Genomic DNA, 12669 nt, shown 5'->3' with positions numbered 1-12669 from the left:
ATGCTGCAGTCATAATGCTTATTGGGTTTAAGTAACATGTTCACACAGTTTCAATATTGAAAAAATCCTTCTGAAGCTAGGAAAGACCTTTTGGGTTGTTGTCTTAACAACCAATCTAGTTACAAAACCCTATATCTGCAAGCTGACCACATGAAAAATGACCAATACGAGCATTTCTTCATGGAGCTACTTTTCAGAGTGGTCATGAATGTCTAAATAGGAGGAAATTTTTGAACACAGACATTCCATAAAAAGCTCTAAGAAATCAATTGTATGGCTTCCTTGGAAAGGAACACATCAGAGCATGTTAAGAAACCGGAGTGTCAGCCTTCTTGCTTGGGAGCAGTTGGATACTACAGATGCTCTAAGTCTGTGGGAAGCTGACTGCCACCCAAGCTGTACTAGGGAAGACTGCTTCTCTCTGTTGTCATTTCCATGTCATTTTTTCATATCCCTACTCTGCTCTGCATTTACTTCTGCCTGTTCCCACAAGTGAAAGAGACTACAAATTTGCAACGCAGGGCATGATCCTGTTTTGGCATAAATTTTTTGTTGTGTATCAAGTTTCTCAAAACACACGTCAAGATGTTAAAGAACAAGGTCTTCGTAGGAATTGTGAAACCAGCTACTGAAAGTCCTCTTCTCACATTTACATATAATTTACCACAGGTAAGTAATTAATAAGTGAGGATACACTTTTAAAACAGGTTAAATATATTTGATCATTTAAACACTAACATGGGTGATGTGCTCTCTACTCACAAAAGACCCACTAGGTCCACCTCAACTGTGAAATTATGAAGAAAAAAGCTAGGTGGGACACAAAAACAATGACAGAACTGCAACTGGATAACCAGAGACATTTTCTTGACCATTAAAAAGAAAAGTGGATGGTAGAAAGTTACCTACATGGGCATCCTTAAAATCAGAGTGTAAAGTGCTTTAAAAGGGACTTTGTTGGGCATTACTGGGCAGAGCAAACATTAAGCTATATGTTGATACAGTTTTTTATGTCTATATATGTGCATTTATGTATTCATGCATATGTATGAACATGCATGTACATGTACATACACATACATTTTATTTTTTTCATGGTGTAGCTTTAGTGATTTGTTTTTTGCTGCTGTTTAAAAAGGGAATTTTCAGACATGCAAAATTTTGAAATACTCCAGACCCTCAAGATCATATCTTATGTTATCATATACACAATGCCTTTGACACCATTTGCAATATATCAGATAAAGCAGGTATTTAATGATAGTAATGTTGAAGTGTTTAGAGAAAAATTAAAAGCAAGATATAAAATGTGAATATATAGTGAGGATGGAATTGAAAGTCAAGCTTATCTTTGTTTAAATATTTATAAAATTGGAAGCAATAAATTCTATCACTTCCCTCCCCTCCCTTTCTAATAGTGTAATTAAAGGAAGAAAAATTTCCATAAAATGATGGTTTCAAGGGTGCTTGTAACATTCATTGTCTTATGAAGGAAATATATTTTTTTTCCACAAGCAAATCCTCAAATTACATGGAAGACGTGAGCTATGATGCTACTTTGATGAGCTGTTTCCTCATTCTAATTTGAACCAGGAAGACTCTTTTGAGTCCATTTGGACAGTGCAATTGGACCAGCGCTTTTCCACTACTGTTCTCAATAAGAAAGGTATTTTTTTAGTATTATAATGCCTTCTGGCTCCATGGGCTATGTTGCCTAAATGAACTGGTCAAACATCCCCTTTAAAAAAGACTGAGATATTATTTTTTCCTTGTTTTATTTAGGGGGAGTATGTCGAGAATTGTTGCTTTGTTTATTTTCTTCTTGGAGGGAGTAGGGTGGACAAAGTAAAAAGGACAATGTCTATGCACTGAGAAAAAAGTACTCTAGGACAAACTCAAATAGACTACCAAAAGTTACATTTCAAGTCACAGGCAGAGCTAGAAACAGACTTCAAACCTTCCAGTCCCCCAGTCCACATCTCAAATGAACAAAAGACACCATGCTTAGTAGCACACAGCATTTCCCCTTTATTCACAATTCAGTTGTAGGCATAATGTGGTGGCACACACTTCCCTTTCCTGTTCTAGTGACATCTCTCTGCAGTTCCGTGTGCCCATTCCAGGAACCAAACAGTACACCACCACTAAGGACTGTTTAAGGACAATTGATGTCTCCATCCATCATTGTTCAGACAATGCCTTCCAGACCGACCATTCTGACTCAGCCTTTCAGAAATTAAAATCTGCAATACATTTTCTTAGTACAAATTACATGTATTTTGGGCCATTATTAAAGCACCACACAATCAGAATGTTTCATCCAGAAAATACTCATTTCTGTAAGATAACATGCAAAGTAATTAGGACTGACAGAGACATTATAAATATTACACAGCTATAATGTTACATGTTCTTCTTTTCATGCACTCTGAATGACATAGAATAATATACTAAGATTAAACACATCTTCATCCTTATCCCTTATTCTTAACGGATGCATTTGCATTATGGTTAATACAATTGTGACTGTACTCACTGTTAACACATCCATTTTGTTTCAGCAATTTCTGTTTATAACTCTTCTTTGTTATAAAGACAAAGTTCCTACCACTTAATTTTATTCTGTGGAATAGAAGATGGTCATACCAATAATTCAAAACATTAGACTGTCCAAATTTCCATTTCTTCAGAAGGTTTTAGATCTTCATTAATGCATGCTGCTACATCTCTTGAGGGACAAAATGTCTAAGTTAAATCCAGACTGCATGGACACACCTCAGCATGGAAGTTAACTATGTATAAAGCTAGTAAACATGGTGAATGAAAGTTCATTGGCAACCTTTTATGTCAATGGAATACAATTCAGAAAGGAAGAAGCCAGCCACCAACAGTTCATCCAGAAATACCGTGATTTCCTCCTATCATTTCTTATCAAAGAAAGGTTGTCTTTGGTTTAGGTGGGAGTGAAATAAACTCTTTGGTTTGCTCCTGATAAAGTAATCCTAGTCCTAGTATATCTTTTTCATAGAACAAAAATGAAACGAAGTTTTGGATAGAATATTGGCCACCGATTTCAATTTCATTATATTTAAAGATGTTGCAGCATGTTCATGTAAACCGCAACCTGACTTAAAGCAAGAGGATGACTCTTGCACAGGTGTGAAGATTAGGCGTGCCACGAATATCTGAAAGAAGATGGCATCACTTACGTTTGAGGAAGAGCTGGTTGGGCACATGATTCTTGAGATAAAATGGTTTCAAGCGTCATCTGTTCTTTCTATCAGAGGATTTGACAACTGTGCTGTGGCCCGTGCCAGACCACAGAAGCCAAGAGAGTCTGAAGATGAATGAAATTCAGTGTTTCCCAGGAAACAGACATCAACACAATTTCATTCTAAGGTGAACCGATGTTACAGATAAGCAGAAAGTGTGTCTGACTCTTAAACAGCAGGAGAGGGAACTAGCATACTTTATTGCAGCTGTCCAGCTGAAAAGCTTGCAAAACAATGACTTTAATCCAACATTCATCCATAACTTCACACTCCCATAAATCAATCACCAAACCTCATCAATAGCAATGGGAATACACCAGCTATTTACGCAAGCTGCACCATAAAGCAGTGTTTTCTTAATGCTGCATTTGAATCCATAGACATAGTCAGGCAAACTTTTCACCTAGCAAAAATTTTGCCTTAAAAATAATTTGAAGATGTGAATAGCTTTTCTAAGTTTTAATGATTTAAAAACTTTTTCCCAATTTTAATTGTATTTATTATTAATTAACATGCACATGTAGTAGGTTTGCACATGTGCATATAAAATAATGTTTAAGTATACTTGCGTGTTTGTGTGTGTGTGTGCATGTGAGTATGTATATACACTTACATGACCACATATACATATCATACCTGCATATTACCATTGAGTCATAAATGTTATAGGTAAATTATTTTTCTGATTATATCCTGATTAAAAATAATTAAAGGAATTACTAGTTAAATATTGTGTTTGTTCCTTTGCCTTTTGCACATTTTAAGGGATGCAGTAGCACTGTCTTCCTTATCTCTTATGGGGTTTTCTTCCTTAGGTTAAGCTCCTATTCTGATAAGTTTTCCTCATCAGCTGTGTTGTTTGTTTAAGGGACTTTTAACTTCCTCACTGCTTTCCCTGAGTTGTTTCTCACTATCGTGGATTCGCCCTGGCTGCAGGCCAGATGTCCACCAAAGTCAGTCTATTACTCCCCTTAGTTGTACGGGGAAGAAAATATATATATTTAGAGGCTCAGGAGTCAAAATAAGGACAGGTAGAGACCATTCTGTCAGCAACAACATAGGCAAAAGAGACTCAACACAAAGTGAAGAAGAGAGAAACTACTCTACTTTATTACACTCCACTTCAACTACAAAGAACAGTGAAGAAAAACCAAATTTGGGAGCGTGACCAGATCTTAAAACAACCGTGACCAGATTTTAAAACACTTTCCCCCCACCACCACTCCCTTCTTAGCAGACTTTAGTCAGGATTATGCTCCCTTCTTCCCCCCTGCTCGCAGTACAGGGGGGGCAGGGACTGGGAAAAAAATGGGGTTCTCAGTTAATTCTTCATGAGGGACTGGTTCTTAGTAGCAACTTCCCCCCACTGCTCCATTCTAAGCAGGCTCCCCTGGCTGGCAGAAAACTGTAACTGTAAAGAAACCGTCTCAGCAGTACAGCCTCACAATACTGCAACACTCACTGTTCCACACCTTTAGCTGAACTTCACTAACCAAGTCAAAGCATCATACTCCTGCTGAACAGACTGAACAATACTTTCCCATTTTTGGTGACTGAAAGTGTTCATATGTTTCAAAACTTTCCATTCTCATTTTCCCATTGCCCTGGCCCAGTCCAGCTGCCTTGCTAGTTGTTCAACCACACTATATTTGCACATCTGCTTGTGCCCAGGCCGACCTAATCATAGAATCATAGAATTATAGAATGGTATGGGTTTGAAGGGAACCAAGGTCCACAGTGTTCCAACCCTGCTGCCACAGGAAGGGACAACAACCTCCAGGCCTGGATCTCCACAAGGTTGACCAGGGCCCCATCCAACCTGGACTTGAACACTTCCAGGGACGGGGCATCCACCACCTCTCTGGGCAGCCTGTTCAAGCACCTCACCACTCTCTCTGTAAAAAACTTCCCCCTAATATCTAGTTTAAATCTTCCTTCCCTTTGGTTTTAATCCATTCCCCCTTGTCTTGCCATTGTCTACCCTTTTAAAAAGCTGATTCCCCTCCTGTTTGTTTGCTCTCTTCAAGGACTGGAAGGCTGCAATGAGGTCCCCCCGCAGCCTTCTCTTCTCCAGGTTGAACAAGCCCAGCTGCCTCAGCCTCTCTTCATAGGGGAGGTGCTCCAGCCCTCTAATTACATTTGTGGCCTCCTCTGAACCCTCTCCAACAGTTTCACATCTTTCTTGTACTGCGGGACCCAGATCTGGACACAGTACTCCAGAATAGGGCCTCACAAGGGCAGAGTAGAGAGGGACAATCACCTCCCTGTCCATGCTGGCCACCCCTCTGCTGATGGAGCCCAGGATACCATTAGCCTTTCAAGCAGCAAGAGCACACTGCTGGCTCATGCGAAGTTTCTCATCCACCAGAATCCCCAAGACCTTCTCAGCAGGGCTACTCTCGAGGAGCTCTTCTCCCAGTCTGTATCTATGTCTGGGATTCTTCCGGCCCAAGTGCAACACCTTACACTTGGCAGTGTTGAACCTCATTAGGTTCACCTGGGCCCACCTTTCCATCCTGTCAAGATCCCTCTGGATGGCTTCCTTTCCTTCTGTTGTGTCAACCACACCACTCAGCTTGGTGTCACCCACAAACTTACTGAGGGTGCACTCAATTCCATCATTGATGTCATTGATAAGGATGTTAAAGAGCACCGGTCCCAAGACAGACCCCTGGGAGACTCCACTTGTCACCGGCCTCCACCTGGACATAGACCCACTGACCACCACCCTTTGTCTATGTTCTGTCAACCAGTCTCTTATCCACTGGATGGTCCACCCATCAAATCCACATCTCTCCCATTTAGAGATAAGGATGTGGTGGGGCACTGTGTCAAAGGCCTTGCACAAGTCCAAGTAGATGATATCGGTTGTCTTGCCTTTATCTACCGATGCTGTCACTCCATCAGAGAAGGTCACCAGATTGGTGAGGCACGACCTTCCCTTGGTGAAGCTGTGCTGGCTGTTCGGATCATTTGCTCAACCCTCATGTGCTCCAACATGTCATCCAGGAGGATCTGTTCCATGATCTTCCCAGGCACAGAGGTGAGGCTCACTGGCCAGTAATTCCCTGGGTCTTCCTTGCTCCCTTTCTTATAAATGGGCACAATGTGACTTGTTTTCTAGTCCCCAGGGACCTCTTCTGACAGCCACGACTTTTCAAATACGATGGAGAGCAGCTCAGCAACCACATCAGCCAGCTCCTTCAGCACCCTGGGATGCATCTCATCTGGCCCCACAGACTTGTAGACATTCAGTCTCATGTGGCAGTCTCAGACTTGCTCTGCCCTTACAGTGGGGGTGGATTTACTCCCCCAGTTCCCACCTAGAGGTCCAGTGATGCAAGGTTCTGGGACTTGAGAATTATGAGAATCCTGGCTACCAGAGAAGATCGAGGCAAAGAACTCATTCAGTACCTCAGCCTTCTCCACATCAGTTGCAGCCAATTCTCCTTTCTCTTTTACTAAAGGTGGAACGCTCTCTTTGGCCTGTCACTTCTGGCCAATGTAACTGTAAAATCCCTTCTTGTTGTTTTTAACATCCCTCGCCAAATTCAGTCCCATCTGCACCTTGGCTTTCCTGGTCCCAGCTCTGCAATTCCGAACAGCATCCCTGTATTCTTTCCAGGCTACACACCCTAGTTTCCAGAGCTTGTATTTGCCTTTCTTTTCCCTCAGTTTGACCAGCAGGTCCTTTCCTAGCCATGCTGGCCTCCTGCCCCTCCTGCCCACCTCTTATTCAGAGGGATAGAGAGCTCTTGAGCTCTCAGAAAGGCATCCTTAAAGAGTAGCCAACTTTCCTCAACATTTCTGTTCCCAAGGACCACCTCCCAAGAGATTGTGGCCAACAAGTCCTTAAACAGCCTCAAGTTTGCTCTCCTAAAGTTCAGGGTCCTGATCCCACTCTTTGCCAGGGCCACATTCCTTGAGATCATAAACTTATCCAGGGCATGGTCACTGCAGCCCAGGCTGTCTCCAGTCTTACCACTTTTAATGATCTCCCCCACGTTGGTGAGCACCAGGTCCAGCAATGCATCACTTCTGGTCAGTCTGTCCAACACCTTAACCAGAAAGTTGCCTTCTACAGACTCCAGGATTCTCCTGGATCTCTTGCAGCTTGACAACCTAAGCACAGGGTTATGTTTACTCATGCGGAATGATGTCCATTTTTTTTCTGATCTCTATGTTCCCAAAGGAGCTGATTACCAGTATCTGGCCTGACTTATTTCAGCTGATCTCTCTACACAAATAGTCCAGGATTTTTCCAGGTCCTGGACTCATGTTCTAAACCCTGGGTCATTCTTCCTCTCTAGACCAAATTCAAGGCTTTGTGTTCTTCTTGGAGAAAACTGCAACAGCCACAGCTGGAGTTTGTCTGACTGCCAGAAGTCCTTTTGCATTTCCAAGGAAAGCTGATGGAGCTCATTGTAAACTTGCTGAAGTGAAGAGGTATCTGCCTTCTATCTTCTGTGGATTGAAGTGAGTATTGGCCTCACTCATACAACAAGGATTTGAGAAATGTGCTGCCATAGTGCCTGTGCCAAAAAAGAAAGGGAACAGCTTTTGATTTCTAATGTAATAAGATTATGTTTGAAAGCTGAACTGGAGAAAATTGAGAGTAGATGTGATTCTGCTATGAACAGAAAATATTGCTTGGTTTGCTTGGTTTGGTATGGGTTCTGAAGACACTGTCTAGAAATTAGAGGACCCAACCTTGTACTAAGAGGGAGACTCTGTTTAAAGAACCTTTTTCATGCATCAGTGATGCTTCTATGATTTTTATGCAGAATGAGAAGAAGGGGAGAGAACAACATTTTGGGAAGGTAAGTGATTATTGGGATTAGCTGTCTTAGCCTTTGAGTAGTTGCCACAGTTAAACAGTGTGGCTGAGAGCAGGAGAAGATGACTGCCCTATGTGCCTTAGCATCAGCAGAAGGATTGTTAATGCTTTCACCTTCTTGCCATAAAAATGCCTGCATGATATGCCAAAACATACCTGGGTGAATTACCAGAGTTCCAGATTAAAAACTATTAAGAACACTTGTCTTTGTCACTACCTGTCCTGGATCCCCTTGTACTTTATCAAACTTACTCAGGATCCCCATTTAGTAAGGGAGTGACTCACAGAGATGTCTCCAGATCTGATATGCAGTGGGGGTCTGCCTGCCAGATGCAGTTTATGAGATGATCACCTCAACTCATTCTTGAGGTGAAACAAATGGAGTGGGAATGTGTTGCAGTTTTGTGAGGCTGTGCTGCTGAGACGGTTTCTTTACAGTTACAGTTTTCTGCCAGCCTAAACTATAACCAACGAGCAATTCAAGGCCAAAGTCGCGGCCCGAGAAATGTTCGAGTGCCTCTGAGAATCACATATAGGAGAAAACAACCCGGAAGCAGCTGCATTTTGCCACCGGAGAAGGGAGCGAGAAGATGTACCGAGCTGTGCAGACACCAAGGCCGGAGAAGGGCAGGGGAGGAGGCAGCTCAGGTGCTGGAGAGAAAGCTGCCCCTGCAGCCCGTGGAGAAACCCATGGAAGGCCGAGACCCCACCTGCAGCCCGTGGAGGGGCTCCACGCTGGATGGAACAGGTGGAGACATAAAGGAGATGCTGTGACCCTACGTTGGAACAAGCCGCTGCCAGCACTTGCAGCCATGAGGAGAATCAGAGACACAGAGATGAGTGGGAGAGACATTTTCACCAGAACAGGGTTTCTGGGGAGGCTGGTGACCCCACAGAGGACTGGGACCAAGAGACATTGTGATTTATGACTGCCCGTTGTAGCAGTGACTCACGCCAGGGCAGCTGGTGAATAGATAAAACTCTGGGGAAAGGATTCCTGTTGGAGAAGTTCGTGGAGGACTGTCTCTTGTGGGTGAGACCCTATGGTGCAGCAGGGGGAGGGTGTGGAATGAATGCCCCCAACCCATCTCCGGCAGAGAAGGAAACCAACTTGCAAGGGACTGACCGAAGCCCCCATCTCCCAGTCCCTGTCCCCCCTGTGCTGTGATCAGGAGGGAAGAAAGGAGTGAGATCGTGGCCAAAGTGAGGTCTGCTAAGAAAGGAGCGAGGGAGGAGGTTAGAGGTGTTTTAAGATCTGGAAACGGAAAACAGCTCATGAAGAAGTAACCGAGAACCCCATTTTTTCCCAGTCCCTGCCCCCTGTACTCCAAGCAGGTGGAAGAAGGGAGCAAGATCATGGCTAAAGAGAAATCTGCTTAGAATGGTGTGGTGGGGGGAAGGTGCTACTGAGAATCCCATTTTCCCCAGTCCCTTCCCCCCCTGTACCGTGAACAGGGGGGAAGAAGGGAGCATAATCCTGACTAAAGTCTGCTATGAAGAGAATGGTGTGGGGGGGAAAGTGTTTTAAGATGTGGTCACTGTTGTTGTAAGATCTGGTCATGTTTCCAAATCTGGTTTTTCTTCACTGTTCTTTGTAGTTGTAGTGGAGTGTAATAGAGTAAAGTAGTTTTTCTTTTCTTCACTTTGTGCTGAGTCTCTTTTGCCCATGTTGTTGATGACAGAATGATCTCTACCTGTCCTTATTTTGACTCCTGAGCGTCTTAATATATATATTTTCTCCCCTGTCCAACTAAGGAGAGTAATAGACTGACTTTGGTGGACGTCTGGTCTCCAGCCAGGGCGAAACCATGACAGCATGAAGAGATGTAGATGGTTTTGGTCTGGATCTTTCATGACACCTATGCACATGCTTATCTTCAGGGACCAGTTGTGTGAAAGAATATGTACATTGACAAGGTAAACAAATGCAGATGAAAACATGAGAACTAGAAAGTCCAGCAACAGTCTAGTGAGGAATGCAACTGAAATTAAATGCAGTGTTGCTTTTATTGTAGCTCCCAATAACAGAGCTACAGGATTAAGCAGTTATCATTTATATACATCATTTGCAAACAGTAAGCATTAGGAATATTTATTATTTCACATACCAATATCTCTGTGCTGTCTCAGAGACAGGATGTCATCCTTCTGCTTTTACTAGAGTTTTTTCTCAAAGTCCACTAACAGTTGATATCCAGTCACCCTAAAACGCACAGAGAGTGTTTAGCTTCAGTTAAAGGAAACACCTAAGAAGGATTTCTTGTTGCTCACATGGTAATATTTCCCTGATCCACCCAACTACCTAAACACTCTCACACTGAGCAAGAAATGGGAATACTTCCCTGACCATTAGCATAACATAGCTTTAAGGGCTTCCCTTCAGCTGAGATAATGTTGGGTCAAACTTCAATTTATTAAAAAAAAAAAAAAGACACATGCAAAAGAAAAAAGTTATAAAAATAGACCTCAATCCATCTGAATATTGAAACCCCAGCTTAATTCTAAATATGTAAAGCAATACCTTGCATACACATGGGACCTTTTTGATCCTGAATTTAAACATGGGCAGAATTACTTGGTGGTCTTATGATCATAAACCACAAACATCTAAACACAAACCTATTTGTTTCTCTGTTGGTTTAAATAAGGGGTTATCCTTATGTTTCATATCATCTTTTGTTTGGTCTCAGATAACTGCTGATGACCTGCACAGGCATCAAACAGCCAGACTTGGACACTTTGTTCAAGGAATCCATTTTTTCCAGGGATTTTCATGAAAGCCGTACCTGTGGTACATGTGGACGGGATCTTCATTAGAACATACACAGATACTTGCATTTATCTACCATGTTATATTTGAACTGAGAAAGATAGTTCTCTCCTTTTGAGCATAAGATTATTTAGTCCACCTCAGAGATGTCATTTCTCAAATACAGAAATAAACTGCCAAGTGCACAATGGCCTGGCTGGTCCAATGACATTTCCACATACTGTACCTACAAAAGACTTCATCTGTTATATCAGTGTCTGTAGTACCATAGGTAAACTTCATCTTCCTGTGATTAGCCATTTACGTCAACTTCATCTCTTCAGTCTTCTTTTCAGGTTGACCAGAAAAGTCTGTTACCACATCTCAAGTCAGGGGAAAATGACTGTTGCACTGATGTTATATTTATTTTTGTAGTTTGCAATGCAAATAATTAAACGCTCAGACACAGACACACACACTGAATGTTTATTTATGAATGTTGCACTTCATAATATTAACCATTCCTATTTAATTTCAGTAATATTTATTGACTAAAAAATACTGAAAAACATGATTAAGGCTGATAATTTCGAGTTTTCAACAAAAAGAGAAAAAGAGAGACAGAGAGAGATGTTCTCCATATTATTTATTGTTTCTGTATTTCTTTCTCTTCATATTTTTCTTCCAATGGGCATTTATGTTCTTGATGGTTTGCATTTAGCATTTTGGTTTTATTGCAACACTCTGCTATTAAAGTGGTCAGCAGGGAACAGTATAACGTCAGTCCAGATGGAACATGATGGAATGACAATCAGAAATATGGTGTTAGTTTGTAAGGAAGGCTTATTAAGCAAGAAATGTTGAAAAGGACTGAATAAGCTATAAAAAGGTTGGAACAAAAATGTGAAGGAAAAAGGCGAGGATGAAAATGTTAAGATTTCAAGGTAGAAGTATTTTTGCTCTGCAATTGATCTTAAATGAAATGGAATTTGAGAGCACTTGAAATCCAAGTTGCATCAGATCAGTACTCTGGAGATGAAAAAAATCACAAACCACCCTAGAAACTTGTTTAGGCTGTATGTTTCTAAAGTAGAGCTTGCAGCTAGCTTCCCATGCTATTTAGTGCATACTGTGTGCTAAAAGAACATCCTGGTTGTCCATCTACAAGTCACCTACTTGTAGATGTGCACATGTGCACATTTTCTACTGAAAACATTCTCTTATTGCAAGACAGTCCAACTAAGTGTTCAGAAATTGTTGCTATTTCTGTTTTCTTTTTGATGCAGAGCAAGCATCTGGAGGGAATCTCTTCAACTGCTGTTTCTACCCAATAAAAAGGAACTGGTTGCAAATTTTACAGATGCGGGAGAGGCTGAAATGTTTAATTAATATCTTTGTTGCATGAGGTTTCATGAAAGATCAGATATGAGCAGCTGCCTAACACCATATCAGCACCAAAAGTTAAGATCTTTGTTATGGAAAGGCCTCAGACAGGCTGGGCTAATAAATTTCATTCAAGACAGAAGTCTACTTTTGTGCAGGAACACTAGAAAGCACAAGAGCTTACTCTCTGGATTATATCATGCCATTTGACCACAAGTATAATATTAAACTCTCATATCTTCCAAAATACAGCAGTCACCCAGAAGCTGCTGATTGGCTTGGTATAACTCTGTAACCATGTCTGGAAATGTTTTGGGAGATAGTCCACACTAAAATTATGGAAGGAACTGTTCATACAATTAAACTATTCGGATAAGATTGTTCCACCACCTAAGTACAACCTCTGGTACTATTCAGTCTGGTAGCAT

The sequence above is a fragment of the Gallinula chloropus genome (genome assembly GCF_964237585.1).
Source record: "Gallinula chloropus genome assembly, chromosome: Z".
NCBI classification, from domain to species: Eukaryota; Metazoa; Chordata; class Aves; order Gruiformes; family Rallidae; genus Gallinula; species Gallinula chloropus.
Note: the sequence above shows the minus strand (reverse complement) of the source record.